The 11,790-nt window shown below is 38.1% G+C and overlaps 1 pseudogene; it reads right to left on the reverse strand.

Annotated features, from left to right (window-relative positions):
- Positions 1–203: 203 nt before the first annotated feature.
- The window catches only part of LOC105985121, a 59,226-nt pseudogene continuing 47,639 nt past the window's right edge, over positions 204–11,790 (reverse strand).

Consider the following 11,790-nt stretch of genomic DNA (forward strand, 5'->3'; position numbering starts at 1 on the left):
CGAGGGTGATGCCACTGAATCCCTGGACACTGCCACTCATGTCCTGTGATCGTGGGTGATTTCTTTAACCTCTCTGGCTCTGTAAACCTCCACTGAAATGGTGGTGGCTGCCTCCTCGTTGTTGCCAGGATGGATTCAATACCAACTGGGTTTTGCAAACTGCCTGCCTGGTACGAGGCCTGGCACCACGGAGACACACTCAATCAACGACAGCAGTGATTGTGTGTCTGCCTTGCTGCTGAGTTGGGCGGCAGCGCAGCGTCCGATGCGCTATCAGTGTTGGCAGGGAAAGCTGCCACAGAGCCGAGGGCCGTGGTGGTGGACGCAGGGCGCTGATTCTGTTCTGCTTTCTGCCAGGATTGTTTGTTCAGTACTAACATCCACTGCAGATTCTCCTCAGGGAGCCTGAGAAACCACCAGCCGCATGGTAACCACAAGGCCGGCAGAAATCCGAGCAGGCAAGAGGGAGGCAGAGGCAGCCTCGCTGGAGAAAACCGTTTGTTCCCCTTAAAGAAGTAGGGTGTTTGAAAAGAAAACACACAACACTGGAAACACAGACTCCAACACATACATTTCAGCTACCACTCCCTCCAGATGGACTGAAGGATCAAGCCAACTACATGATCTAGTCCTTTGCCAGGAACAAAACTCATGACAGAGAAGGCTGTGTTCCTGCACAAAATAATTTTTGTGGTATATTAAAGTCGGTTTGTTTCCAATTGCCATTTTTCCAGAAAGCAAGCGACTTAATCCCTTTCGTTTGTGTTGTACTTAAAATGTATAATATCCATAATCAATTTTTGGTTCAGGGTATTGTTTACTATGTAGGAAAAACAACAACTCTTGGCCTGCTGTTTTCCCCTAAACTTTAAAAAAATGTTGAAGAAAATGAGTTAACTTAAATTGGTCTAGACTTGAATTGGGAATACTGTGTGAGCAAGGGAATTATCTACCCCTAAACTTCCGGGGGCCTGTAATAACAGCCTGGTGGAGGAGACAGGCAACGGTGAGCACAATAGAACGCACAGGTTAGGAAGCCATAGAAGGCCTCATGGGCAGCTGTGTTCTCCTCCTGCAAACTCCTCTGTGAAACTAGACGCAAGCCATTTGAAGGGTTCCGGTGGCTCTTCATCAGATGGCTGCCCATTGCTTTTCTCTGTGACACTGGTGACATTTCATCAAACTACATACCCTCCTAGCAACATAATTCTTGATCTGAAGTTGGGTATAATGATCTTTGCTGCAAGAGTCAGAAGACTATACTAAGTAATTGCTTTATTTTTCTTAATTTACCTTTCTATAATTTTTTTTACTCTAACTTCCAAAGTAATTATTTTCCCTGGCACGATTAAACTATTAAGTAAAGTTTCTGTTAATATTTTTAAAGTTAGGGACCTAAGAATTTGGAAAATATTCCATACTGTTAAAATGAAGGACCTCTCTCTCTCTCTCTCTCTTTCTCTCTCCTCTCTCATCTCCAGAGGTATTGTATATTTTTGTGTGTGCTGGTCCTAGGATTTGAACTCAGGGTCTAGGCACTGTCCCTGTGTGTTTTTGCTCAAGGTTAAGGCTCTTGAGTCTCAGTTTCACTTCTGGCTTTTTTGTAGCTAATTGGAGCTAAGAATCTCATGGACTTGGGGCTGGGAAGGTGGCTCAGTGGTAGAGTGCTTGCCTCACATGCATGAGGCCCTGGGTTCTATTCCTCTAGCACCACATAAGCAGAAAAAGCCGGAAGTGGTGCTATGGCTCAAGTGGTAGAGCGCTAGCCTTGAGCTGAAGAGCTGAGGGACAGCGCCCAGGCCCAGAGTTCAAGCCCCATGACTGACCAAAAGAAAAAAAAAATCTCATGGACTTTTCCGGCCTGACTGGTTTTGAACTCTGAACCTCAGATCACAGCTTCCTAAGCGTCTAGGATTATACTCCTAGACAAGAAGCACCAGTGCCTGGCTGAGATTGTATTTTTACAGATGTCAGCATATACACCTTTTCCTTCATTCCTTCTTACACTCACATGCCATTAAGAGTTTTAAAGACCCTTAGTGTTTACGTTGTTCATATTCCTTTTCCTGAGCATTTCCTCTAACTCTGCTGTGGACAGTTACATCTAACCACATACCTGAAAGAAATTCCACAACACTTAACACGAGTTCCCAATGCCGTGTTCTAGAATAAAGCAAAAACAGTATATATATATATATATATATATATATATATATATACATATACATATATAGTTATAATTATATATAATACAGTTATATATAACTATGCTAGGTAAAAATGGTTTGCTTATACTATATGTGAGTTAAATTTTCTTGGTAATAAGCTGGCTGCGTGCATGCCAGAACATCTGCTCGTGTTTCTTTCGGAGAATGGTTGTGTGTGGAGCATGAATGATTCTGGCTGGCTGGCTCTTCCACAGCCGTCTACTTCTCTCTATGCATAATTCTCTTCCAGTTTGGCCTCATTGTGAAAGTGGCTCCCATCTGAGAGTCAATATAGCATAATGATTAAGCACACAGACCAAGTCTGGCCTGGATTCAAATTCCTGGTCTGCACCTCAGTTGCTTTGAGTCTCTGAGTGTCTTAGTGGATATTCTGTGGCCACAACACACTATATCACAGCCTGGGAAAGTTATAAACCATAGAAGTTGATTTGGCATGCAGTTAGGGAGGCTGGAAGCTCAAGGACTTGTCCCTAGCAAAGTCATGCTTTCCTGTGAGTGTGTGTATCCTGAGTTTGGGTATAGTATCAGAAGTTGATGTTCACTCACATTTTGAGGGGATTTTGAGGATGGAACTCTGCGTTCAGGTTTTTAGTATGAAATTCTAAAAAGTTCACAGAATGAGACTATCCCTTGACTAATTTCTGGCTCTATTTCTTTCTCTATTTCTTTCTGTATGGTTGCTGGCTCCTGATGATTTGATTCCTGGTGGAAGTGGCATAAAGGAATGACTCTGGTGTGTCTCTTTCCTGCTGTCATTCTGCAATAGCCTGCTGCTTTCAGTCATTTTTCCCCCCTATCATTATCTCCTCATCCATGGTTCCCCCCTCCCCCGCCCCCCTGCTGTTTTGGATCTGCCTCGCATTCCCTCTGGGAAGGTTTTGCTCACAGCTGGTGCCTTGAGCCATACTTCCAATCCATTTTTTTTTTCCTGGTTAACTGGAAATGGAGTACCATAGGTTTTCTTCAAACAACAATCCTCCAGACCCCAGCCTCCTGGGTAGCTAGGATTATAGGCTTACTTCTCATTTTGAATGCCATCTTAACCATTTCTAGCCTTCTCTTTCTAAGCAACCATAGTATCAAGTCATTATTTTACACCAAGTTTTATATATGTTTAGTTCATATGTGTTCTTAAAGAATACTTTGTGTGTTTAATTTCTTTACTTAAATTTAGCTTTAAAGACAAGCTTTAGTGTTTACTTTTAAGACACTAACACCATCTTCAATGCTCAAACTCAGTGATGACAATTGCTAAAGATATTTTACTGTTCCTTGTTTTCTACTTTAATTAGTAATGTAAAATAATATATTTCAGAGAGCTTTACCTTATATACTTAGTGATATTTTTATTATTCCAGAGTATGGATAGATCATATTTTTTTTTCTCAAAGGATCAACATTTCATTCTTTCTACTTTCTATTTTGTTAATAAGGCTTCAATAACCACCCTTATATAAATAATCATTTTATAAGTATGGAAGACTCATTATAAGGCAGATCTAAGAACTAATGTTCTAAATCTAAACAGTATATAGATTTTCAAGATTGATGTGAGAAACAACCTTTCTAAGATAATCTTGCTTACATAAATATTGAATTATTCTAAATGGCAAAATACACACACACACACATATACAGTTGCACTCAACATATTTTGCATGGAACTTCAGTAATTTTCCTCAGTAAATATCTCATTTTTTTAGGAAGGTGGTTGTGGTAATATCAGATTCTTAGATTGCAAAGTTAATTTTATAAGTCTTGATATTATTTTTCAGTTCTTTCCCCAACTATCTTCTAATTTTATTTGCACACTTTCTATTCTCTCGACTAGATTCATTATTGTATAGCATTAATTTAAATTGCATTTCTACCATTTCTAATTTTACGTATTCCATGTTCTTGCAAACCTCAGGAGTTTAATGCTTCATTAATCTGATTGAAAATCATTTTACCACTAATTTATTTAACTCTATAGCTATTCCCTTGAGTGCTATATCTTTGTTTGCTATTTTTTTTCTTTCTCTCTCTTTTTTTTTTTTGGTCTGGTCGTGGGGCCTGAACTCTGGGCCTGGGCGCTGTCCCTCAGCTCTTCAGCTCAAGGCTAGCACTCTACCACGAGCCACAGCACCACTTCCGGCTTTTTTTTTCTTATGTGGTGCTGAGGAATCAAACCCAGGGCCTCGAGCATGCAAGGCAAGTGCTCTACCACTGAGCCACCTTCCCAGCCCTTTGTTTGCTATTTTTAAAAGATACTTTGAAATTTGCACTGATCTAATGCAACTTAAATGCAGAATTTTACATGGAGTTTTTAGTAAAAATTTTTAAATACGTTAGTTTTGGTATTTCTGATTTTATTGCATTGAGGGAAGAGAATATATTAAAAGTATTCCAGGTAAGTTCTGCTATTTTACAATATTTAGTTGTCTTTTAAAGAGTAATGTGTTGTAACATTTACACATATTTTATATTCAATGCCAAAGAATAGATACAAAGAAATCCAGTATTTCATTTATTTAGTTCCTGGTTATTTAATTCCTAAATTATTTTTGCCTTCCTCATTTTATATTAAAATCTACACTCCATCTGACAGTACTGATGTGAATCTTAGCATTTACGTAGGAACTGTTAATAGGTTTTTTAATCTTTCTCTTTTGATAATTTAATGAACATTTATTTTCAAAAAATGATGATCTCTAGCAAAATATCTTACTCTTTCATTTTATGTGAACCACTGGGGGCATTTAAATAACTATCTTTTAAGTAACTACCAAGGGCTTTGGAACTTGAATTGCCAAGAGGGTGGAATGTAGACATCGACCACAATTACACGCGTCTCTAAACCAGGAATGAACTCTTACCCCCACAAGGAAAAGGGGTCAAGTTTGTAAGCCAGGGAGGACCCAAGAAAAAGCCTACACAGTTAGTGATTATATAAAAGTTAAAAAGATATTGAACTCTAGATCTATAAATGGAACAAAGAGAAAAGTCCTCAGGTGCAGCCCCATGGAAGTAGGAACTAATCCGCTCCATCTGTAGATTGTTCTATCCAAGTGTACTTGTGGGGAGCTCCACCTTGTATGTGCCACCCCGGCAGTAAAACCCTGACAGTGAAAGCCAGCTAGCATCACCCCAGCCAAACCTGCAACGGTGTCCTGTCAGCTAGGCAAAAAGGCTGAGCAAGCCAGCAAAGTCCACCCCACTAAACAGCGATGTCCCTACATCTATTTCTCAGCAGATATATGTGTACATACAACTAACTGTCTGTGAGTCTCTCAATCAGATAGGCTGATCAGATGCTAATCTTGTTTTGGTGGTGTGCAAGTCAGCAGGTAAGGATGGGTTTGGACACAAGCTAACCATCTAACCAGGACTCTTTAACTCACTGTCCAGGCCAGTGTACGCACAAGTGACAGAAGCCTTCCATCCACCATTGCAAAGGAACCTAACTCAGCCTAAAGGAGTAGGCAGAAAAGGGTACGGCTCACTGTGGACGAGCTACCCGTACAGGACAAGGCGTCAGGTTGCAAGAGTGGACACACTTGGCAAAGTGCTCCCTGACCTGCTAGCTGTGCCCAGTGACCCCTCCCCCCACAGGCTGCTACTGCATGCACCTGGGACCACTCCACCCGCACTAGAACCCCTAAAGAGGGACCTGGTTGCCTCATCCCCAGAGCATTCATCCCCTGGGAATTTCTGTTACTCCCCAGGGTCCCATCCCAGCAACTACTCCTGGTCCACAACCTTAAGGAACTTTAAGACACTGCCTCCCGGCTCTGCATCCTCTGAGTGGAATCCTGAGCAATCCCAGCCATAAAGGATAGGCCAGCAAATGCAGCAGGAGAATCCTAAACAGAATGTTGCGGAGTGGGACCTGGAGATCACATCTACTGCTCTGATTGAGCGCAGCTGGCAAACCCTGGCCTCTTCAATAAAGAAGAGCTGACCTTCATCTTTTCCCTTTCTCTTCTACACATTTTTCAAATTAATAATATTAGAGATGAGAAAGGGGATGGCATAACAAATACCAATGAAATTAGAAGGAACATTAGGGTATATCTATATTCTGGCAAACTGGGAAATGTAGGAAGAATGGATACATTTCTAGATGCATATGACTGACCTACAAAAGCTAATTCTAGAGGATATAATCCACCCAAACAAATCTGTGATGAACAATGATTTTTTTAAGCGGTAGTAAAGAATCTCCCAGCAAAAGATATGTAAGAACATATGGATTTATTGCTGCATTCAACTAGATCTTTAAATAGAACTAACAAAATGTTCTCACGCTATTCCATGAAAAGAAAGAAATTCTGGAACATTTATTCCATCAAGCCAATATTACCCTGATACTGAAGACAGACAAAAGCACAGCAAATTAGAAAATTGTAGATAAATTTCCTTGATAAATAGACAAAAAATTTAAAAATAAAGTTCTTGCAAGCCAAATTCAATCTCCATTAATATGATTTTATGTAATGATCAAATCAAGTTTATTCTAGGGATGCAAGAATACGATAAATCAATAAATCAATAAACACAATACAGTACATAAAGGGATTCAAGGACAAAAACCACACGATCATCTCAGTAAATACAGAAAAAGGCCTTTGACAAACTTTATCATTCCTCAAGCCCTGAACAAATTAGAAATAAAAAGAACATATCTCAGCATACTAGTAGCTATTCATGATAAATCTATAGGCAGCATTGTATTTAGTGGGGAAAACCTGAAAAAACTTCCTCTAAAGTCAGGAATGAGGAAGGGTGTCCTCTTGTGCCACTCTTATTAAAAATTGTGCTAGACTTCTTAGCCAAAGCAATAAGGCAAGAGAAAGAAACAAAATAGATACAAATAGTAAAGGAAAAAACCAAAGCATCCCTATTTGCAGATGATACGATCCTATATGTAAAAGATCCTATACTTAAAACATCCTAAATACTCCATTAATAAACCTCTCTTAGATCTGATAAATACTTTGGCAAAGTAGCAGGAACAAACATCAACATGCAATATTGTGTAGATTTTCTAGATGCCAATAATAAAAAAATAAGGAAAACAATATCATCCTAATATCTTCCCCAAACGCCCTTAATATTGAGAAATAAACCTAACAGAGGAAGTGAAAGATCTCTACAATAAAGACTATAAAAACCTGAAGAATTTCTCAGAATTTCATGGGTTGGAAGACTTAATATCATGGAAATGACTATATTGCTGATAGTAATCTACAGATTCTATGCAATACCTACCAAAATTCCAACATGACTTATTTTTTGCAGAAATAGAAGAATAAGTCCTAAAATTCATTTGGAAGCACAAAATAATTTTAAATAGTCAAAGTAATCCTGAACAGAAAAGAGCAATGTTGGGGGATCATAGTATCTGATTTCGAATTATACTACCAAAAACAAAACTGGAAAAAAATGGTACTGTAACAAAAAAACAGACTTGTAGCCCAATGGAATAGAATATAATACCCATAAACCACCCCATACAGCTATTGCCACCCAGTTTTTAACAAAAGGCACCAAAAATTACACTAGAGAAAAGACAGGCTCTTTAAATGCTGTTTGGAAAACTGGATAATCATATGTAAAAGATTGAAACTAGACCTGTGTCTCTCACCCCTGTATAAAAATCAATTCAAAGTAGATCAGAAATCTTAATGTAAGACCTGAAACTTTGAAATTGCTTCAGGAAACTGTAGTATAACCCTTGAAGATATAGGCACAAGTGACACCTTTCTGAATAGGTCTCCAGTGTTCAGGAAGTAATGAAACTTCACTAATGGAAAATTAAAAAGCTTCTGCACAGCAGAAGAAGCAATTACCAAATTCTTTACCAGCTACACATCAGATAAAATATCAAAGGATAGAATATATAAAGCGCTTCAAAAATCAAACCAAAGAAAAACAATCCAATTAATAGTTAGGCTAATGAGCTAAGTAGTTCTCAACAGAAGTAAACATGTCAAATAAATACCGAAAAATGTCAACATGCATAAAGTACAAATCAAAACTATATGAAGGTTTCACCTCATCTTAGAATGAGATTATTAAGGAACCAATAAATAAACAGACAAAATATAGCAAGGATGGGGGCCACTCCTATTGGTCAGAATGTGAATTGGTATCAAGTTTCTCCAAGAAATCAGAAATAGAACAGAATTAATAGATGATTCGGATACACTTCTGCTGGTCATATAGTTGAAGAATATAAATCAATATACAATGGAGATAACTGCAAACCCATGCTTATATTTAGGAGTATTATACTAAAAAAGAAAAATATATTTTCTTCGCAGGAAAATGAATTGATGTTAAGGAAAAATGCTTAACTGAAAAAGACAAATATTACATGTTCTTTCTCATATGCAGAATCTAAACCTTATACAATGGAAAACAGGAGTGTGAATCAGGGACCATTTGGAGTCTAGAACCAGCGAAAGGGGTGGGAAAGAAGAGTGTATATAGCAGATGAATATGATTGAAATACTTTATATGCGTGTGTTAAAGAGAATAATAAAAGTAAAATTGTTTAATTAATTAATTAATTTTAGTCCTGGGGCTTGAACTCAGGGCCTGGGCACTGTCCCTAAGCTTCTTTTGCTCAAGGCTAGCACTCTACCACTTGAGCCACAGCTCCACTTCTGCCTTTTTTCTGTGTACATGGTACTGTGGAATCGAACCCAGGGCTTCATGCATGCTAGGCAAGCACTCTACCACTAAGCCACATTCCCAACCCTACAATTGTTTTTAACAGAGGGGAAAAAGATAAGAAAAACTAATAAGATGAATTTGATCAAAGTACATTATATGCATGCATGTAAATATCATAATAAAGCTCCTTTGAACAATGAATACATTCTAAATAAAACAAAAATAAATGCAGCAAATAAAAAATTAAATATCACAGGTCAGAATAAATAAAACAAAGCTGTAGTAATACATATATCATTTTGCTATCTCTCCATTTTTGAAGTATAATTCAGATAAAATAAAATTTGCAACTTTGAATGAAAAGCTTGGCGAGCTTTGGTAATAGTATATACTGCCAATGTCTAGGTACAAAATAGAGCTGTCACCCTAAAATGTTTCCATATTCTATTTACATTCCCCACCCCCCTACCCAGCTACCCATGATTACTGTTCTGTAATTGTAATTATAGTTCAACTTTTCCTACAATTACATATAGATAGACAAATGCAGGATATAGCTACAATGTTTTGTTTGTATTTCGGCATAATGATTTTTGCAACCTTATTGTGGCATATCCTATATATAATAAAATTCATCTCTTTGAAAATTCGAATGATTTTTAATACACATACTGAATTGTACAATTATAACCACAAATCTATTCTAGAATCTTCTTACACCCCAATAGGATCCTTCATTTCCATATACTGAGTTCCCTGTCCCAGGAAGCCATTAATCTACTTTTTATCTCTATTGATTTACATTTCATCTAAATCAAATCATATCATACATTGTACCCTGCATCTGGCTTCTTTCACTTTGCTGAATGCTTTTGAAATTGAAGCATGCTATTAACTAAATTGCTATTTTTTTTTTGCTTCTTTTTGATGATTCATTTGGTCAAAGTGAGTAGCAGTATTTAACTTGGTTATCTATTCATCTCGACACACATTTGAGTTATGTCCAGGTTTGAGTTATTTTAGTAATATCCCTATAAATATTTTCATACAAGACTTTGTACGCATGTGCTTTCATTTCTTTTGGATGAATGTCCTGTGGTGGGATTTCTGGGTCACACAATATACTGATTTTCTGGGGTTTTTTTTGTTTTTGTTTTTGGTCCAGTCGTGGGGTCTGAACTCTGGGCCTGGGCGTTGTCCCTCAGCTCTTCAGCACAAGGCTAGCACTCTACTACTTGAGCCACAGCGCCACTTCCGGCTTTTTTCTTTTTGCTTATGTGGTGCTGAAGAATCAAACCCAGGGCCTCATGCATGCAAGGCAAGCGCTCTACCACTGAGCCACCTTCCCAGCCCTGATTTTCTGGTTTTTGAAAGTGGCAATGCAACTTTTCATTCTTTTCATTTGTTTTGTATCATTACCAACACTTACTATTGTCAGTCCTGTAAATTTCAACTACCTCAGTGGGTGTATAGGATGGGTTGTGAATAGCTATTGATCTACAATAATACAATTTCACACAAAATCCTACATAGCTTTTTAAAGACTGTGATGTGTAGATTAAAGGGTTATGCAGAAAAGCAAAAGAACTAGAAAAAGTCAAAACAGTGTTGAAAAAAGACAAAATTAGAGGGCTTATGCTATCTGATTAACATTTACTAAATAAGCATTATCTGGCTATGTAGTAGATGCTGGCAGGGATTTGGTCAAAAGGGAATGTTACTACACTATTGGTGGGAATGAAAACAGCTTCAACCAATCTGGAAAGCAGTATGGAGGTTCCTCAAAAGACTAAACATAGAGTTCCTCTATGATCTAGCAATCCCACTCCTTGGTATTTACTCAAATGATCACAAACAAGGCCACACTAAAGCTACCAGCACAATTATGTTCATTGCAGCATTATTTACCTAAGATGAGGAACCAACTCACATGCCCCTCAATAGATGAATGGATCAAGAAAATGTGTTATGTGTACATAATGGAATTCTATGCTTCCATCAGAAAGAATGATATCACCCCTTTCGTAAGGAAATGGAAAATTGGAAAGAATCATAGTAACTGATGTAAGCCAGACCCAAAGAAACATAGGCTCCATGGTTTCCCTCATTTGTGATAATTAGTCTATTAGTCTATGTCTAGGGTAGTCCTAGCAGAGGATCACAATAGCTCAATAGCTATATACACATGACCATACAAAATGATGCTAATCGAAATGAACTCCATGATATGGAAGCAAGAGGATTTTTTGTTGTTGATGTTGTTTTTAATGTACTGTATCAAATTCATTCTTTGTTTTCCTCCCTCCCTCCCTCCCATTCTTCCTTCCCTCCTTCCTTCCTTCCTTCCTTCCTTGTTTCCTCCCCCCCTTTCTTTCTCATTCCCTGTAGTCACTGTTTTTGATTCTGATACTTGTGTCTTATATTACATTTATCTGATTTGGGAAAGGGAAATGGTGAAACAAGGACAAAGGGTAAACCCATGCAACAGCCATACACACACAACGCTAGGTTGGAAATGAACTTTGCAGCTTTGGGAGGGGGTTGGGGGAGAGGAATAGTGGGAGAAAAATGAGGGAGGGGTAACAGTGTTTGATAAAAATGTACTCATTATCTTACTTATATAGCTGTAACTCGCCTGTATATCACCTTGACAAGGAAATAAAATTAAATTTAAAAATATGTAAAAAGAAATAATTTTTGCTATAAATAACTATTTACTAGGGACTGGGATAAGCATTGGAGTTATAGAAATAATTTTTGGGGGAGGGTTTGGTCATGGGGTCTGAACTCTGGGCCTGGGCGCTGTCCCTCAGCTCTTCAGCTCAAGGCTAGTGCTCTACCACTTGAGCCATAGCGCCACTTCCGGCTTTTTCTTATTGCTTATGTGGTGCTGGGGAAT

This window comes from Dipodomys ordii, unplaced genomic scaffold (genome assembly GCF_000151885.1).
Source record: "Dipodomys ordii isolate 6190 unplaced genomic scaffold, Dord_2.0 Scaffold27, whole genome shotgun sequence".
In the NCBI taxonomy this organism is placed as follows: domain Eukaryota; kingdom Metazoa; phylum Chordata; class Mammalia; order Rodentia; family Heteromyidae; genus Dipodomys; species Dipodomys ordii.